Below are 17,961 nucleotides of genomic sequence, written 5' to 3' on the forward strand. Positions count from 1 at the left end.
CATTAGTTTCTTGAGGCATTTGGCTGAATTACTGCGTAAGAAAAGTCCTCCCTGAGACCATCGTTCCAACAAGCCATGTTCTTACCGCTAACGTGCGGCCTAAAACATCACCTCTAATGGAATCAAGCAGCGTTTCATCTACCTTTCCTGACGTGCATGAAAGTAGCCTTTCACTGGAATTTGTAGCCTGAAAGCACAGCTAGATGATCCAGTTCGACCTGCTGGCAAAGGTCAGAGGTCACCAAGTTTCCCTGAGATTTCAGACTGTGGAGTCCACCCATGTTAGATTAAGGCTGTGCAGTCTTCACGAGCGTCCCTGCAGCCCTCCTCACCTTCTCGGTGTTCAACTGTTCTTTGATATTGCCAATTTTCTTGTTCCCCTTCTGCCCCAATATAGGAGCACCTACTTGTCCAGGTGCTTCATCCTCCCAGTGAACTCAGCCTTTCCATTTCAGGAAAAAGGTTTGACCTAAGCATTTGAATGCAATTTTTTTCCCCCAAATAAAGAGTGTCAAAATATTCCTTGAAGAAATTCTCACATTTTGGAAGTAGGTGGGACTTACACAGCTGATGGTTGCAGCAGTGCTGAAGATAAATGGGGATAAAAATGTTGCCATGTTACCCATCGCTGGTTTGGGAAGATTTTGAGAGTGTCTTGTCAGGAGTTAATATACAAAGAAACCAATTCTGACACACAACACTGACTGGTGATTTAACATTTTCCAGAGTTCATGACCCACTGCTCTAAAACACAGGGAAGACAAGAAGAGCCCCCAAACCATCCACAGGCTCTGGATTCTGAGAAGGATAAGACCATGATCACACATTGCCTGTGCCATTATCTCGGTGTGGTTGGCTGCTGGGTATCCTTAGAAATCTGAACACTTTGTATAAACACTTGAAATGACAGCAATTTTCTTTTAAGGTGATCTGGTTGTTGACATTGAAAGAGAATTTACAGCAGTCCCTGTAGTGACCTAATTTCATTTTTCGGAGTTAAAAAGGCTATCAAAATAAATAAGGACATGGATGATAGTGTTGCTCAAACAATAGAAAATGGCAAACTGCATTTTCATAGTTTCTTTTTTTTTATCACTAGCATTTACCAGACCTCCTGGAAACATGAAAGTAAAATCTTCCATGAAGCATTTATTTTCACATATCTGACATGCAACGGCAGCTTGTTGCCTTCTCCCTGCATATTTCACAATATGCTGAGCAGTGGATTTTTTTTTCCCCACCCCCTTGAAGGCAACAAAATCTCTTTTGGAATATTTCCTTTGAAAGCCTGGGATGAGGAGATGTGCAATAAGTATTATGAGACATAATTTCAAAGTAGCTTTGAAATGACAAACTCATACTTTTAAACATTTGGTTTAAATGCCAGCTAAGGTGGAAGGGAAGAGCATGCCCACCACAAACTGGACAGAAACTCAAAGGGGATTCAGCGGAGCAATGAAATATGTGCCTGTGTGAATCATTTGTAGCCCATTAACTTCAGGGATTTGACTGGAATGTCCAGCACCAGCTTAAGTAGAGCAGAGCCAGAGCCATGGAGGCCCTTGAAGGGTTTGACCACGGGACACAAACACTGTTCACTCCAACAGACATGTGGCTGCACGGACGGAATTAAACATCAAAAGTCACCCTGTAAAGATTTTGAAATGCATCCTTCTACACCTTTAAATGACGAACAACTTCTCAAAATGTCGAGTTTGATTTTTTCAGTCACTTCTGTATCTGCTTTACAGAGATAATTCAAAAGGTAAATTTCAGTATCACGGAAAGTGCAAGCGATGAAAGCACAGCCAAAGTAAATTGATATTAACTCTCACATTAATATTTGCTGAAACTATTTTTCATTGTCCATCTATCCACCATCACTGCTTTGATTGCAGAGTAGTAACAGAAGTGAATTGCTGGTGCAAGCTATTCTTAAATCCCTGGTTTCATTGGATTTGGATTTTATATCTAATGCATTCCATAATTCCCTAATAACTCTGGGGTGCCTTGCTATTGAGCACTGGTTACCCTTTACATGTACTGACTTAAAATCATGTGAAAAAAATGCACGGTTTTGAAAGGTTCACCTAAAAATGAGGTCTGTTTCTCAGTTAATACACAGCACTGCACAGATGTGAACAAAGTTTTTTTGTTTGCTCAGCAGAGATTGCTTTGGAGACTTGGGAGTCCTGTTCCTCAGTTCAGTTATATTTTTCCCTTTCTTTACAATGATTGAATTAATGATGTTCCCAAAATCCCTTGTATAAAAGAATTTGATTTAAAGGGTTGAAGAAAGTGGGTTCTAATAGAGGAGATGATAAGCTTATTACTGAATTAAATATCAGTAATACTGAAGATGAGGAAGTTCAACCATTCCATTATTTTTGGGGGTAGCATTTGCATCCTACATAATTACTTTTATGCAAAACCTACTGACAGTAATGGGAAAGATCATCTCCAGCATTCCAAAATCTGCAGAGAGATTTAGAGAATTATCCATTTAATAGTGTCATGAATTTATATCTCCATCTTCCAAACTGCAAAATGTGGAAACCCACCATATTTTGCTGATACACTTTCCTAGCTCTCGCTTCTCCTTCAGCTCATATTTTCCCAAATGAAGTAAGGCCATGCTGTAAAACACCAACTTTGGAACAAGAAAGGCTCTTTCCACTAAGCACATCTGCTTCTCAGATCTGTGAAACTGGTTTAGGAAAGCCAAGCACAACAGAAGATTGTGCTTGCCTTTGTGGTCACACAGTCTTTATAAAACAGGACCGTGCCCTCACTCCTGGCTTCAGAAATGTTCTGCTGTTTCTTGTGGAGGACACTGATCCCTTGTTTTTTTTTTCAGTGAGAACAAACCACTTCACTTGAAAACAAATCACTTTGTGATACTTCCAACAGCCAGGCTGCAAACTGTTGTAAAATACAGCAAGAACAAGACTGGAAATGAGCATTGGCTCACACCTGGAAGTGCAGGTGCTCAGGGGAGAATTCCCTACACTCTCTGCCAGCCTTATGTATTTGTTACAGATGGAAAGCATTGCTTTTGTGATTGCTGAGGCCGTAAAGAAGCTGAGAAATAGGAATTCTAAGATTGTTCCAATGTCAGAGACACAGTCACATAGTCAATCAGTACACCCACCCATGGCAAGTGATCATATTTGATCTCAAAATCCACACAAATGTCTTAGTACTTCTCAGAAAAGAGAATTTTAGTCATCATTCTTGCATGTAGATACTCCTAGATGCTGAGCACATAGCAACACAGAGCAATACATCTGTTGAGTTACTTTTTCATTCATTTTTTTTGTAGCAATCAAAAAATATCAGATACAGCTGGACTTATTTAATTTGCTAAAAATATACTGATGCTTAAGGAAAGCAGGTGCAAATCCAGGCCATTAACAAAATATAAAGTTACATATTTAGCTTAGATTTAAATAGACTAAATTTGAAGTTAGAAAAAAAAAGTAATGTAAATAAATTTAAATAGATTCTCCAGTGCTGAAGACAGAAACCTTAGACATGTGATGCACAGGATGCATTATGAGGAGAGCCAAAGACAAATTCAAATCTTCAAGATCAAATGTGAATCACAACACAAAGACACAGGAAACCTGGGGGCAAGAAGTTTGCACCATCAGATAAGTACTAGCTTTTTCATCATTTCATACACTATTGTCAGCTGCAGTTCTGGAATCATCTTAACTATGGATTATATTAATATCTCCAGCAGTGCATTAAGGAATGCAACCAGTGGAACAGTCGTTCTCCTCCTCTTCATCAGACAAGCATTTTAAACTCTTGCTGTGATTAGAGTGCGTCGTGTTCTCTCTGATGCACAGCTCCAGCCAATCTGCATTCAGTCCATGAAGTTTAATCTTAAAAATCCCTCTATATCTAGTCAGAAAAATCAAGTGTAACTTTGTTTGCCATCCCAATAAGGGCCAGATTTTTGCTATTCCTGTGGCAACAAACCCTTTTTTAAAACAGCTTTAGCAGAAGAGGATGCCATGGGATTCCTTTCCACTGCCCCTCACTGCATTCAAATCAAGGTCAGCTGGCTGACATGTAAAAAGGTAATTCTTCCCAGCAGCCAAGCTTGTAGATTGACATCATGGAGACACTGAGCCAGGTTCCAGCCTTCTTCCTTCTTACCAGCAGTAAAAATGACAACCCTAAGAGCCAAAAAATGCCCTCAATAACTCCTGTGTAAAAATACAGTGATGTTGTCTTAAAAAATTTCAGATCGCCATTTAATCTTTAGCTAAAAATTGTCTCGGCATTTATAGTGTTCCCCGTGGTTCTTCTAGGACAGGAGAAAGGGAAAATAACCACCCCCCTCCCCCCCCCCAAAAAAAACCCCAGAAAAACTCCCCCCAAAAAAGATCAGCAAAAATCCCTCAAAGAGAAACTACATTCTACGACAGACACTTTAAAACACAGTTAATGTACCAAATGTCTCATTTATACTGTTTTAAGGCTTCTTAAATTACTAAAAGGAAGTAAAAGGGCAGCAGGCATAATTTGGAAATGTCAGTTTAAGCAGAGATGTTGTGTTGTACACTCTGATCAGAAGGAACTTATTGCACTTATGATGGAAAAAAGGGGCCCAGAGTGATTTTCAGACTTGATGTCGAGATTCCAAACCTTAAATAATGCCACAAGATGACAAGGCTTGATTTGGCATCACAGACAGATTATAAATTCACAGGCCCACTTCATCATTTGCAGTGAAGGCAGTTTGCACTAGAAGTCCTCTCTTACTTAGTCCAGGGACATATTCCTGCTTTTCCAGCTGCTGTGATTCAAGTAAACTGCATGTAAAAGGAAGATTAAAAATGAGATCTGGAATTCAAACTGAATACTGGAGGGTTTCTTCAATTTATAGACGCAACCAATCCAGCCTTGCTGTCTAACTAGCTTTGTTTCTATGGGTTTGGGAGGATGCCCCTGCAAGGGTCCTGGCAAGCTCCTTGCACAGAGCCCATGCCAGGTGTGCCCAGGCCACTCAGCACAGCCTGGCTCTCTCTGCTGACCAGGACAGACCCATTGCCATGCAAAGCGAGTCCCATTTGAAATCTCAATTGAAAGACTCCTTGTGAACAGCCTGAACTGACTCCCTGGCAGTTGAAGGTGCTTTTTAATCACTGAGAATAAAGACTTCAATCAATATGGTTCAAACTATTTGCCCTGAGCAGTAGCGCGGTGGTTTCCTTTCAAACACCGCTTTCAGCTTCAGGCTCAGGGCCAAGAAAACTTAGCCCCCTGAGTTCTTAATATAATTATTGTTTTCTCTATTATCTGGCAGGGGTGTTAATTTGCCTCCCAGTAATTAACTTCCCTCTGTGGTTGTCAGGGAGTTTAATCAATAACAGGAGCAGATACACCAAGCTGCCATTCCTTCTGTGACCAATACTCCCCTACCCCACCTCTTCCACCCCTGTGGAGGTGTCATTTTTTTAACAAAACGAACAGGTGGGATGTGCATAATTCCTTTGGAGAGTCAAGGGTCTCAATTGTTCCTTTCCTACTCCAAAAATGATGGTGCAGCCAATATAATTGCCCCTGTTCCCAAACTAAAAGCATTATACAGCTCCTGCTAAAGCTGCACCTGGCAAATCAACTTATAAAGGTTTTACATGGCATTGCACTTCAAACGTCGTGGTGACATTGTAATAAGAGGAGGAGCAGAAGGCTTGATCTAATATAATTCTACTTATGTCCACCCTGTACAGGACATAATGTAATTCTCTTCAAAGCTAGTGACAAAATCCCCTCGTTCTTGGTGGAATTCCAATCTGCCTTGGCAGCTTTGGGCTTTCTTTATTAAGAGTGATGTCACTCTGTGGCCTCTCTTTCCTTCTAGGGCAGTGTTGTCTGTTCTGATTCATAGCTTCTTAAATCTTCTCCTGGAACAGCTTAACACTGGTTATTTACTTCAGTGTGTTTTCCAAGAACATTTTTCAGTTTCACTCATTCTCTTCCCTCCTTTATCCTCCTGTGAATCATTACATGTTTATTTACCCTATCCAGTTTTCAAACTGCAGGAGCTCCCAGAATGATCAATTAAGGTAAATTTTGGACTGACACAGGTTATATCTATATCTACCCATAAGGAACATGTCTTATTCATTAAGTGAATTTATAGTTCTGTTGAAAGATAATAAAGGACATTGGGACATCCATGTTGCAGGACCACTTCTAAACCACGTTGAAGTCATAAAAATGTTTAAAAAAAAATCCAAAATAACCCATAGACAAATTTTTGAGACATTTTTCTTTAAAGCTCACTGTGAATTCCAAGGAACATCCCTTTGAAGGGTAGTGATAGAAACATTTTTAAAGGAGTAACGAACCAAAATCACACCTGAAAGCAAACCTGACAGGATGAAGGGAATGTCCTTCAAACTCTGGGACTTGCAGAGACAGCTGTGGAGTCTGCCTTTTTGGATTCTGGAAAGGGAACTTGCTGTCAGGGTCATATTTAGATTGACAATAAGAAACAAGTTGTTTCGTTGTAGGAAATGTGAGTCCTTCCAGCTCGTAGCAGAGTCCAGGCAAGGTTGTTATCTCCCTCCCAGCAGAACTTCTGAATTAATCCACAATTATAGGACGATATTCTGGTTTCACTACCCATTTTGACTGCAGTTTTTTCACCTTTATGTGCTGCCAGGAGACTTTCAAGGCTCATGAGAGAAGGATTTTTGGTCTCCTATTCCTATAAGAGGCTGACGTTACCAGCATTAACCCTGTAACACACGTACACACACGTGTGTTTGTAGATTTATACACATATGTAGCATCTATCAAAGAATCACAGAACCATTCAGGTTGGAAAAGACCTTTAAGATGATCAAGTCCAACCATCAACCAGCACCACCACCCTCTTCACCACTAAACCACGTTCAAACATTTTTTAAACACTACCAGGTTTGGTGAGTCCGCCACTGCCCTGGGCAGTCTGTTCAATGCTTGGCAACCCTTTCCACAAAGAAATTTTCCTTGATATCCCTAATCTAAAGCTTCCCTGGTGCAGCCTGAGGCAATTTCCTCATGAGGCTCCTCAGAACTATAGCTATAAATGACTGACCAGAGGATCTCTGTTCCCCACCAATTCTACCTCCATGCTGACACTTAGCCCTGTTCTTTCTTTCTTGCACAGCACAGGGTTGAGAGGAGCTATCCCTGCAGCATTCCTCACTTCAAAAAGAAATCAGCCAAAAAACCCAAACCCCACAGATCTACCCTCCTGTCAGAATCGCCCAAATTTGCTTCCCTGAGGCTCCTGTAGCAGTTGGATTGTTCCACTTCAAATAGTCTGTCCAAAAGGAGGTGTGGATCTCCTTTCCTCCTTGAAAAACAGAGACCGTATCTCTTGCAGAAAACACACATTTCCTTCTTTCCTTTTGTCCTTCAGAAAGTTTAAAGGAGAAATCCTTTACTTTGGAGAGGGAAATATTATAATTTTCAGGAGAGCTGGCTGATTTGGCCTAAATTGGAGTGAGAAGGGGAAGGAAAATTCAGATTTACTATCTCTTCTCTTAAGAAATAAGGTTGTTTCCAGCTGCAGTCTTCTGCTTCTTTGAATTCGATTATTTTCAAACATATATTTCTTGGAACACAGCTGCTACTTCTTTGACAAATTGAGTAATGCATCATGAAGAACTAAAATTCATGGCAACATAAACCCAAATATATGTTCATTTTACCACTTTGTTTTCTCCAGGCTTCTGAATCATGGTGGGATATTTTAAAAAACATCTATCTTTTATAAATCTCTTTAATAACATCTACACAATATTGAGGCAGCACTTTAATGAAGGGCAATCACATCCAACCATTTGAAATGTGGGTCCTGTGGTTTATATCCTCTCAGGCTTCCAGCTTTGTGCTTTCAGGTCTTGATTTACAGCTGACACTGGTATTTGACTCACCATCGCATTTATTGCCCTGATTAAAATCAACAAAGCATTGTTATGGAATGGGAGTGATCACATGGTGGTCACACTGCTGGAGCAGCAACAGCTTTTCACAAACAGTACAGGAAAATGTGGGATACAATGGGGATTAGGAGATCCTTCCTACCAGAACTTTCGCTCCTTACACTAATTGCAGCTCCCACTGAGGGCACCAAGGAGGATGCTGTTGCCTAGAGCCATAGGCAAATTTATTTTTAGTATTTGTAATAAATGGCAACAATTAAATTTGGGGTCTGTTGTGCTAATTGCCCTATAAAGATATAATAAGAGCCAGGCTCTCCTCTGAAGAGCTTGCAGTCTAAACAGCAAAGTCTGTTGAACTGCAACAGAGATGAAGATTTATATACAGAATATTACAAAATATAGAGACAGCTGCTTTGAATAAACCAACCAGGAATAATCTTTCAGTAACTGCAAAATTATGGTTTGTTGGGTTTTTGTTTTGTTTTTTTCTTTTTATTTTAGGAATGCAGTAAAGCATTTAACCTTCATTTTGAAATGTTTATTCATTTTTAAAAATTTTTTTACTTCATAGCTTTGATGTTATAATAGGAAACTAAAGGTTGACATAACAATAAAAAAATTCCTATTCTGTCAGGGTGGAGTATTTTGACTGACTCAAAGCAAAGCAAGAGAGGAAAACTTGCCAACATTCCTATTAGAGGATTTCAGAGGAATTAGAAGCATTTGGAAAATTTTAGAAAATTTCTAAAGATTTTAGCTAACCTTGGAATGCTAAAAATCCTCTCACAAAATGGTTTTTCTTTTCTTTGCACAGTTCCACTTGAGAGCCCTCTGGGTGGTGGCATGAATAGCTTTAGCAGCTTTCCTTGGCTGTTGTGTGTGATTAACTGGCAGCCTTCTTTCCAGCTCCTAACCTGTAAGAAAAAGCAGCCAGTATTTATATTAAATAATAGTCTTGTTTACAGCACCAGCAGATAATCAGCCCTGAAACGGACACACAGCAGGGCTGGCTGACTTTGCTGCTCTGTGTCACCTTTTCTGGAGGGAAATAAAACTTCTGGAGCTACTGGAGATATTTCCTAAGTGTTTTCCAAGGAGAGCTTCTGGTCTGAATATTCTTGTTGGTCCTGATTGTTGCTGCTTTCCCTTATGCAGTATTATCTGTTTACTTTGGCTTGCTCTTAGAAGGACTCATGCCAAAGGAAGGCTGGAGTCATATTAAAACCAGGTGTAGGCAAATGATTAGCAGAGACAAGGAGACAGGTTATTTTGAAGGAAAAACACATTACAAATGAACTAAAACTGCAGCTGATTTTTTTTTTTTTTTTTAATATAAAGTTTTGGGTTCCTTAAGTTAAACTTTAGTTTTACTAAACTTTACTATGAAGTTTTCATCTGTCGGGCAGTAGTCTGGAAAGGCTTTATTACAGGTATGGCTCTGGAATATTGTCTTGTGGATGGGATGGGGCTCAGAGAGGGAAGAGCACAGCTGGAATGCACCAGGAGCCACACAGGGCTCAGGCCTGTGAGGAGAAGGGGGAATCTTTCCTAGGAATACACAGTGCAGGGTGACAGCAACAGGAGCAATGGTAAAAGATGGGACATGGAAATCCACCTTGGGTGTGCTGCTCAGATGCACTCCATGTGTGAAATTAGTAGAATGAGGGATGAGGAGGAAGGCAGTTGCCTTCTCTGCTATGGAGTCGCCTGGATGTATGGAGCTCTGCTCTGGGATGGACAGCAGGGATGAGAATTTGTGGGTCAGGGTCAGAGGAGAGGCCAACAAGGCCTCTTTCAATTCAAGGATGTGTCGGGATCACAGACCCTGCTTCTCGTGGGGAACTTTGGTCTCCCTGACATGTGCTGAAAGACCAACAGTGGGACACAAGCAGTCAAGGAGGCTGTGCCAGTTTGGCCAAATTTAGAAATACATCCTCTGAGAGAAGGCAGGCCACAAACCAGCCCTCCCCCACCGGGTTCAGGAAAAAAGAAACTTTTTCCTCGAAGGAAAGCGAAAGAGATAAAAACTATTTAACAAACACACGGGAAAAGGATAATAATGATGAATAATAAAATCTCTCACTGTGGAGAAAAACCTGAGAAAGTGTTTGAGTCCTCCCTTTGGTCTCCTGGGAGCTGGGGCTTGGCCCAGGGCCAGGCCCTCTGTGCTCCGTGGAAAGTCCTCCTGATGTGCTCTGATATTGAAGCAGTCCAGTGGAAAAGGGAAAAAAAATATTCAAAATTCCAGAAGAAAGTCCAACTCTCAGTCTCTCTCTGGAGAAAAAAGCAGCTGAAACACTGGCCAAAAGCTGACTGGAAAGCAGCAAGCCCGGGTGCCTCCTCCCTCCCCTGCCGCAGTTGGGAAACAAACTATCTCTGTGTGACCTTGAACAAACTGCAAACTGCTTTGAAAAAGTTTTGCTCAGTTTTTCCTTCCCCCTCTCAGGCTCAGTTTAAAGGCATAGAAAGGCACAAAATTAATTCCTGGGCATAGGGCAGGGATAGGGGATACACATCATAAAGTCACCCCAAGACAGAGGCTTTTGGAGGTTGTCAGCAATAACATCTTGATCAGTCAAAAAGGGGTGACACAGAGATGGACTGACTACTCCCTAACAAAGAAGTGCTACTTGGGGGTGAAATAATCAATGGCAGCCTTGTCTGTAGAGGACATGTGAGATAGTGGTGGTCAGGATTTGGAAAGGACAGGGTAGGAGAGAAGCAGAATTTAGACCTGGGCTTCATGAAAGAATTCCCAATTCTGGGAACTGGGAGGAGGTGTTCCCTCTGAGAAAGCTCTGAAGACAAAGGAGCTCTGGAAAGCTGGCCAGGCTTTAAGACAGCATCCTCAAGCAGAACTGTCCATTCTGATGCTCAGGTCACACACTGGGATTTGCTAAAATGGGCAGCTCACAGCAGAGCTACAAAGCAAAAAGGCAGCAGCACAGGAGGTGCAAACAGGGACAGGCTACCAAGGAAAAAGTCAGGAACACTGCCCAGGCATTCGGAGACAGTGATGGGAAAAGCTACATCCAGGGCTTGCAAGGGACACCAAGAGCAACAAGAAAAGCTTTCCTAGCTGGAGGTAAAAGATTGAACAAGGAATTGTGGGCCTGCTGCTGAACAGGTTGAGGGATTTAGGGATTTGCTTCAGAAGTACTCAATGCCTTCTTTGCTCTCAGTCTCCACCAGCAAATCCTGCAGGTCCTTGAGCTCGGGAAGAGGAGGCACCAGCAGTGAGCAAGGGAGCAGTCAAGGGTTATTGGAGAGGGCTTGACCCCTGGCAGGCCATGGGAGTTAACAGACTGCACCTGGGGTTTTGAGAGACAGCTCTCCTTGCTTTGGAAGATCATGGAGACTGGGGAATTTCCCTGATGACTGGAGAAAGGCAAATACTACACTGATCATCAAAAAAAGCCTGAACCGGTGGTCCAGGGAATTACTGACTGGTCGGATTCACTTTGGTCATTGGGAAAATCGTGGAAGGAGGAGAACTGGGAATTTAAGGAGTGAAATTGAGCACTGGAAGAAGGAAGGGCTGGGAGAAGGTGGCTTTAATTTAATCTTTTTTTCTCCTCACTATCCTACTCTATTTTTAACTGGCAATATGTTAATCCTCCCAAAGCTGAGTCACTTTTGCCCACATCTGTAATTCATAAGTGGGATCCCCTCATCCTTATCTCAGTCTAGGAACTTTTCCATCTTATGTTGACACCCTGGGGAGTGAGAGAGTGGGGGGCATCTGGCAGCCAGCTGAGGCAAAGGGAGAGCAAAGGACATGAGGGAAAAGATGGTAGATCATCTCTGACCCATCTCATTCTCTCCATGATAAAATGCTGCTTTATGGATGAGAGGAGAGCAATGGGTGCCATTTACTTCAGTTTTAGCAAGGCTCTACACATGGAATCTGGCCCTACAACTGGATTTTTACCCATATTTGTCCTTCCATCCACAGCACTGTATCTTACCCTGGACACCAGAATGTTGTGGGAGACAGAGTGCAGGGTTAGAGGGTTACATGTCCTGTCTGGAAAACTTCTGGCAAGTGCAATACAGCCAGGGTCTGTCCCAGATACAGCCAGGGTCTATCCCAGGACTTGTTATCTCTACTTTCTTTAACAGTGACTTGGAGAAACTGCACTCTCATCAAGTTTGTAGATGTTTCCAGTTTGAGGGAGTGAGACAGAAATCTTCAAGGTCAGGGCTGGCGTACAGGGGGACCTGGACAGGCTGGTGGATCAGGACAACAGGAACCTGGTGAAGTTCAGCAAGGAAAAAAGGAAAATCCTGCTCTGGACAGGCAGAGCCCCAGCATCATTTGGAGCTGGATCTGCCTGGCCAGGAGCAGCTCTGCAGGAAGGTTCCTGGGGCAGAGGACGGAGTGCCCTGACAGTACCAAGGCCACATTGTGGGTGCTACGATGAAGGTGAGGGATCAGGAGGTCAAGGGGGGGATTAGCCTCAGTGCTTTTTAGCCCACATTCAATGCCGCATCCAGTTTGGGGCTCCACAGTACAGGAAAGACATCAGCAACCTGGAGGGTGGTCAGGGATGTCCTCAGAGAGGTTGGGACTGGAGAAGCTGCCCTGAGAGGAGAGGCCCCAGGAGGGGTTGGTCAGCCTTGGGCATGGAGACTTTGGGGAACTCAGAGCAGCCACCTTGTCTGCAGGAAGGGGAAAGAGAGAGCCAGGCTCTGTGTGGTGAGAGACAACAGGCATAAAGTGAAATGAGACAGATTCACACTGGGGATATGGGGAAATTTATTCTCCACGAGGGCAGCTGAGCCTTGATTGCCGCAGTTTCCAAATCCTGACTGGACCAAGCTCTGAGAAAGCTGATCTGATGTCAGAGTTGACCTGCCTGAAGCACAAGATCGTCTCTCCTTAGACTACAGACTGCCCAAGGAAATATCAAGCCTGACTTAACATCTGATCCCGACACTGTGGTTTGAGAAGCGAGCTGGCTTCCTAAGGTAGCAGTGCTTTGTACAGAGGAGTGATCATCTGCAAGTCTCATTATGGGAGTGAGAAAAGAGGGAGCACAGTGGAGAACAAGAAGGCACTCGAGCTAATTTCGAAGTTGTCTGAAGCACTCTCACTTGGACCAGCCCATCAGACATCACTGCTTGTTCAGACAGCGTCACACCCTCACTTTAACTAAAGGCCAGGCCATTTGTGTCAGCTCGCCTTAATCCCACTGTAACATTTTGTTAGAGCCAAAGCAGAGCAGTTTTTGCACGAGGTATTACTCACTTCTAGACTGTGATGGCACAGTTTTAATACCTCTAGAGCAAGCTAAGGAACTTGATTAAAAAAGAGGATGCGTGTACGAATGACAGATGTGTAGATTTTTAAGGGAGAAAAATGTTTCATTAGAGCCTCATTTAGAGAAATGACAAAACAGCCCATTAAGGTTGCTCTCTAATGGTAGATTTTGACATGCCAGTGTGATGTAAAAAGGGGTTTTCTCCTATATATGTATTTTTACTGAACTTCATTGAATGAAAAAAAAACCTCTAAAGTCCAAAACCTTATTAACATTAGAGAATACATAGACTATATATAATTGTGAATAGTATGTTTCAGTCACCAAAAGATTCTTAAATTTTTTCAGCTATTGTCAGGCTGCTTCTGCTCAGAGAATATAATTGCTTTTTCAAGGTTTGAATATTGTTTAAAAAAATTAAAATTGATTTTGGGTAGATGATGTAATCCACAATTAGACAGGGTTATACATTTACTGAAACACTATGCTCTAATTTCCAATGTAAAGGTTTTGTTTCCATATGATTATATTATTTCATGTCAGGTAAAATGGCTCATCAGAAAATATGACATTAAACCAAACAACAGAATAAAGCTTGATGGAATGTCATCTCCCCAGAAACTGTAATTTCTGGAGACTGAGAGAAGGTGGCTGAAATTTCCTGTAGGTTGCTTTGCTATGAAACTATTTTTTTCTTAGCATATCACCAAATGCAGACTCTTTTCAAACTGTGTTTTATGTTCTCCTAGACTGCACGTAGATTTTCACCTCACCTAATTACTGTCACGTGTATGTTGTCATCAATTTCAGCCGTAATAAGAACCAGCAGGGAAAAAAAAATACAGTATTCTCTTTCCTTTGATAGAAATCCATGTCAAATTTGAATTTTCCTATTTCCTTAGGAGTTCTGGTCTTCCATAAGCACATTACTGAGACCTCCCTAGACACAAGCTACGGCTGCTGTTTTATCCCCCTGCTCCTTCTACCCTGACTGCAGAGGCTCAGGCTCTTCCCTGCCTTTTTGAAGGAGGAAATTGCTCCAACACTCTTAGTCCTGAGATAATCTCTGTCATACTGATTGGGGAAACAGTGCCTATAGGATTTAAAACAAAATTTTAGGAATGGCAGTTTGAAAGCTCAGTCGTGGACTTGCTCTGTTTACTCTAAAAGGAAACAGGAGACCAAAGTGCAGCGACATAATTTGGTGTTTCCACATTTCCAGCATTACATTGCTGTCAGATGTCAGCCTGCAGCACCTTTAACAACCTGCTGTTCTGAATCCCCGAGCAGGAATAAATCCATCGACTTCCAAGGTGCTTCCCAAGATCCTCCACAAGGGATCTTAGGAAACAAGCTAACCCACGACATTTTGGCAGCCTGGAGAAATTGCACAAACCACTCGGCCTCAGCTGGAACAAAACCAGAAGTGTGCTGTGTAGGTGAGGCAGTCTTGTACAGACCTTGTAGCAAAATACCAGGGAAAATAAAAATATTCACAGCAGAGAAATCCTGTTCTCTTCCAACAGTGATCAGGCACACTTTTCCCTTGTAGCAGAGCACTGTCAAACCCTTGGATGAGGCTTCCTGGATTTTTCTGGCCTTTGCCAGCTCCGTCTGCAGAGCGGTAATTACTGCACTCAGCACTCAGCACTCAGCCCTGCTCTGACACCAGATAACACCCCAGTTACATCTCTGCGGCTCTGGGTATTTCTCACAGCCTAAATATGTCTGATATTCATTGGATTTCAGCAGTAATATTTGCTCCCATTATGATATTTCTCATTTATTCTTTCCCACTGAAATATGGGATGCCATTTCCATCTCCAGGCACTGTTGACACGAGGAAGATTTACCTGGCAGAAAGGGGGAGGTGAAAAGAGACACAACCAGCCAGAAAATGAACTTGCCTGACCCACCATATACATATAATGTTTTACCTTTTTTACCTTATTTGCAATTAGTTAAGGATATCTAAAATCGTACTGCACGTATTACCCATGTGAAAATAAAAGAGGAAGTGCTGAAATCAGATTTTATGTGGTATCAAGAATCATGGTCTGTTTTTTGGGGTTGTCCTGTGCAGGGCCAGGGGTTGGACTCAATGGTCCTTGTGAGTCCTTCCCAGCTCAGGATATTCCCTGATTTTGTGTATTAAAGTATCAATTTCTATGGCCCCCAGGCCCGTAATACTGGCTGTTAATCCTCAGGAATGGCTGGCACCGTGTGTTGATTAGAGTGTAATAGTCTAATCATCTCTCAGTGTTAGGAGTTCATGTTGTAGTTTCACAGATCATGAAATGTGTCTGTTTAAGATATGGGCACATTACCTTCTTCCTTCCTTTTTTTTTTTTTTTTTTTTTTTTTTTTTTAATGCAGCAGGCACTGTGTAGCCATGCTCATTTCATCTCTGTCTCTCCTTTACCTGCGTTAGGGAGCTCATTAGCAGGATCAGACAGGGCACAGGGGTAGTCAAAGACCATGTTTATTACGGGGAGAAAAAGAAGCATTTTCTTATTGGAAATGCTGTTGCACCGCAAGTTGGGGAGCATAAAACCGCCCTTATCACTTCCAAACACTGCATGGAGCAGTTGTTAGCTGAGCAGATTAGTGCCATGGTGCAGAGGACAGCAAAGTGACAACGTTTCTTAAATAAGTGACTGGAGCGATGTGAGGGCTGAAAAGGCATCGTCTGAGCCTATTGTCTCCTGAGGGAGTTGCCTTTGTTTTGGCTTCATGAAGCTCGTTTTTAGCAGATATTCCAGCGTCTCAGAGGAACAGAAGGGAAAAGAGACCTTAGGAATTAAGCAGGTAGTCAGGAATGTGGCATTGGGATCTAATCCTCCCAAGGTGTCCGAGTATATATTTATATACACATATACACCCTTAATCCTGTAAATCTGGTAGAACTTGTCTGATTTTTACAAGCTGCAGATCTGTGCTTTGTAAAGGACAAATCAGCTCAGTTAACCTTATTTCCTAGTAATTATTATTTTTTTTTAAAGACCATTTTTTAGTATTTTTAAATCTTCACCAAGCCAGTGGAACTGTGGTTCCTTCAGACAAGCCAGACATAACCCCCTGTCACACCTTCTGTGCAGACCTGGGAGGCACTGGAGACTGGGAAGGGCAGTGTGAGGATGTCACTGAACTCGGGAAGGAACGAAACTCTCTGACACTGAGCTGTCAGCGAGTCAGGCATTCCTTTATTCTGGCCAGGATGTGCACTGGAAATCATTCCAACTACACATATCCATCACAAGACTTCTCACATATCCATATATTTATGGAAACAAAGAATTCCTTGGTTCTACATTACACAATTCTTTCCATTAGTTAGTGTGTGAACTTCTATTGGGTATTGATCCCTTTGCCTTTAATGCTCATTTGGCCCAGTTCTGTGGTTGCTTTAGCATTCTTCTCTCACACAGGGCGTCTCCAGCTTTGCCAGGCAGTAATGTCTGTTTATCTCCTCCATATCTTCTAGATTCCCAATGCATAAATTTTAAAATCCCAGACCTCCGAGACTCCCTTTTTGTTTGTTGAAGCTTACCAGGCCCTGCCCAGCTAGACCCAAAGCCTCGGTGGTTTAAAGATTAAACCAACAGCAGAGCCCGGCTCTGCTCCCCCTTGGCAATGGTTGACAAACCCAAAACTAAAGCTACTTGAAGCTAAAAAGAAAATTATGTCATTTCCAATAAGGAAATGGTAAAGTTGGACGGGGCTCTGAGCAACCTAATCTAGTGGAGGGTGTCTCTGCTCGTCGCAGTGGGGGTTGGACTATAAATGTCCCTTCCAACCCAAACTACTCTGTAGTTCTAAGGAAGGAATAATTATCACTTGGGAAGGAGAAAACGGAACTGTTTTTCCCCAAACTACACTAAGATTCACAGAGATGCTCATCTGGCAATGTAGAATTTATTAAATATTCCCATTAATTCAAATCGTTAGCTGTACACCCAGGAATGGACATTCCTGATGGTCAGAGGATAAAAACCAACTCAGACAAAATAAAGGAAGGGAAAAAGCAAAAGATAAAAGGTTCCAAATAGCTGATAAGAGAAAGAAACAGTTCCTTTCCCTCAAGCCCTAAGGACAGCACAGGGGCTGTCCTTCAGGGGAGAACAACTCCTACCCAAAGAGGAAGGCATGAGGGCGAAGTGAACACCACATTCCCAGAGGAATTATTAAAAACACTTTGTTAAACATCAAATCATCATCTTTGCTCCTTGGCCTTTCATTTTTTACCTTCCAGAGGACCTTTCAACGCCTTTTGTTTTCTCATGAGTCTCCACCCATCACAGAAAATACTCTCCTGAGGTGGGACTGTTGTATTCCATCACCAGCCTGTGTCCCTCAGGATGAGGTCAAGGGCCACTACAGCTTATTTACAAAAGATTCTTTTTTTCTCCACCCATAAAAAAAGAAAATATTTTTGCCTGCTTTGTGTAAAAATGTTTTTAAAAAGCCTGAACTAAAGCTAAACCAAAAGACTTATGAACAAGGACAGTAATGAAGTATTCTTTGATGTGAGCAGACGTTTTCCCCAATCAACCCTCTCCCACGAGCAACCTAAAATTACACCAATGTTAAATATTATGATTATTTTCATTTGAAGAGGGAGGCTACTTCAGGCAGTGGGATCTTTGCTTTCACATAGCTTGCTGAAGTGTAGACTATCCAAAAGGAGCATCTGGCAGGGTGAAAGCCAAACTGTGGGATAAGTGACTTTGCTGGAGGAACAA

The 17,961-nt window shown here is 42.1% G+C and overlaps 1 protein-coding gene across 2 annotated transcripts in view; it reads left to right on the forward strand.

Moving 5' to 3' along the window:
- Positions 1–17,961, forward strand: part of BRINP3 (BMP/retinoic acid inducible neural specific 3) — a gene marked incomplete at both ends in the record, with an annotated part of 191,625 nt that overhangs the window by 131,780 nt on the left and 41,884 nt on the right. The gene's annotated exons all lie outside the window — the stretch shown is intronic.

This window comes from Coloeus monedula, assembly GCF_965178545.1.
Source record: "Coloeus monedula genome assembly, chromosome: 9".
Lineage (NCBI taxonomy): Eukaryota > Metazoa > Chordata > Aves > Passeriformes > Corvidae > Coloeus > Coloeus monedula.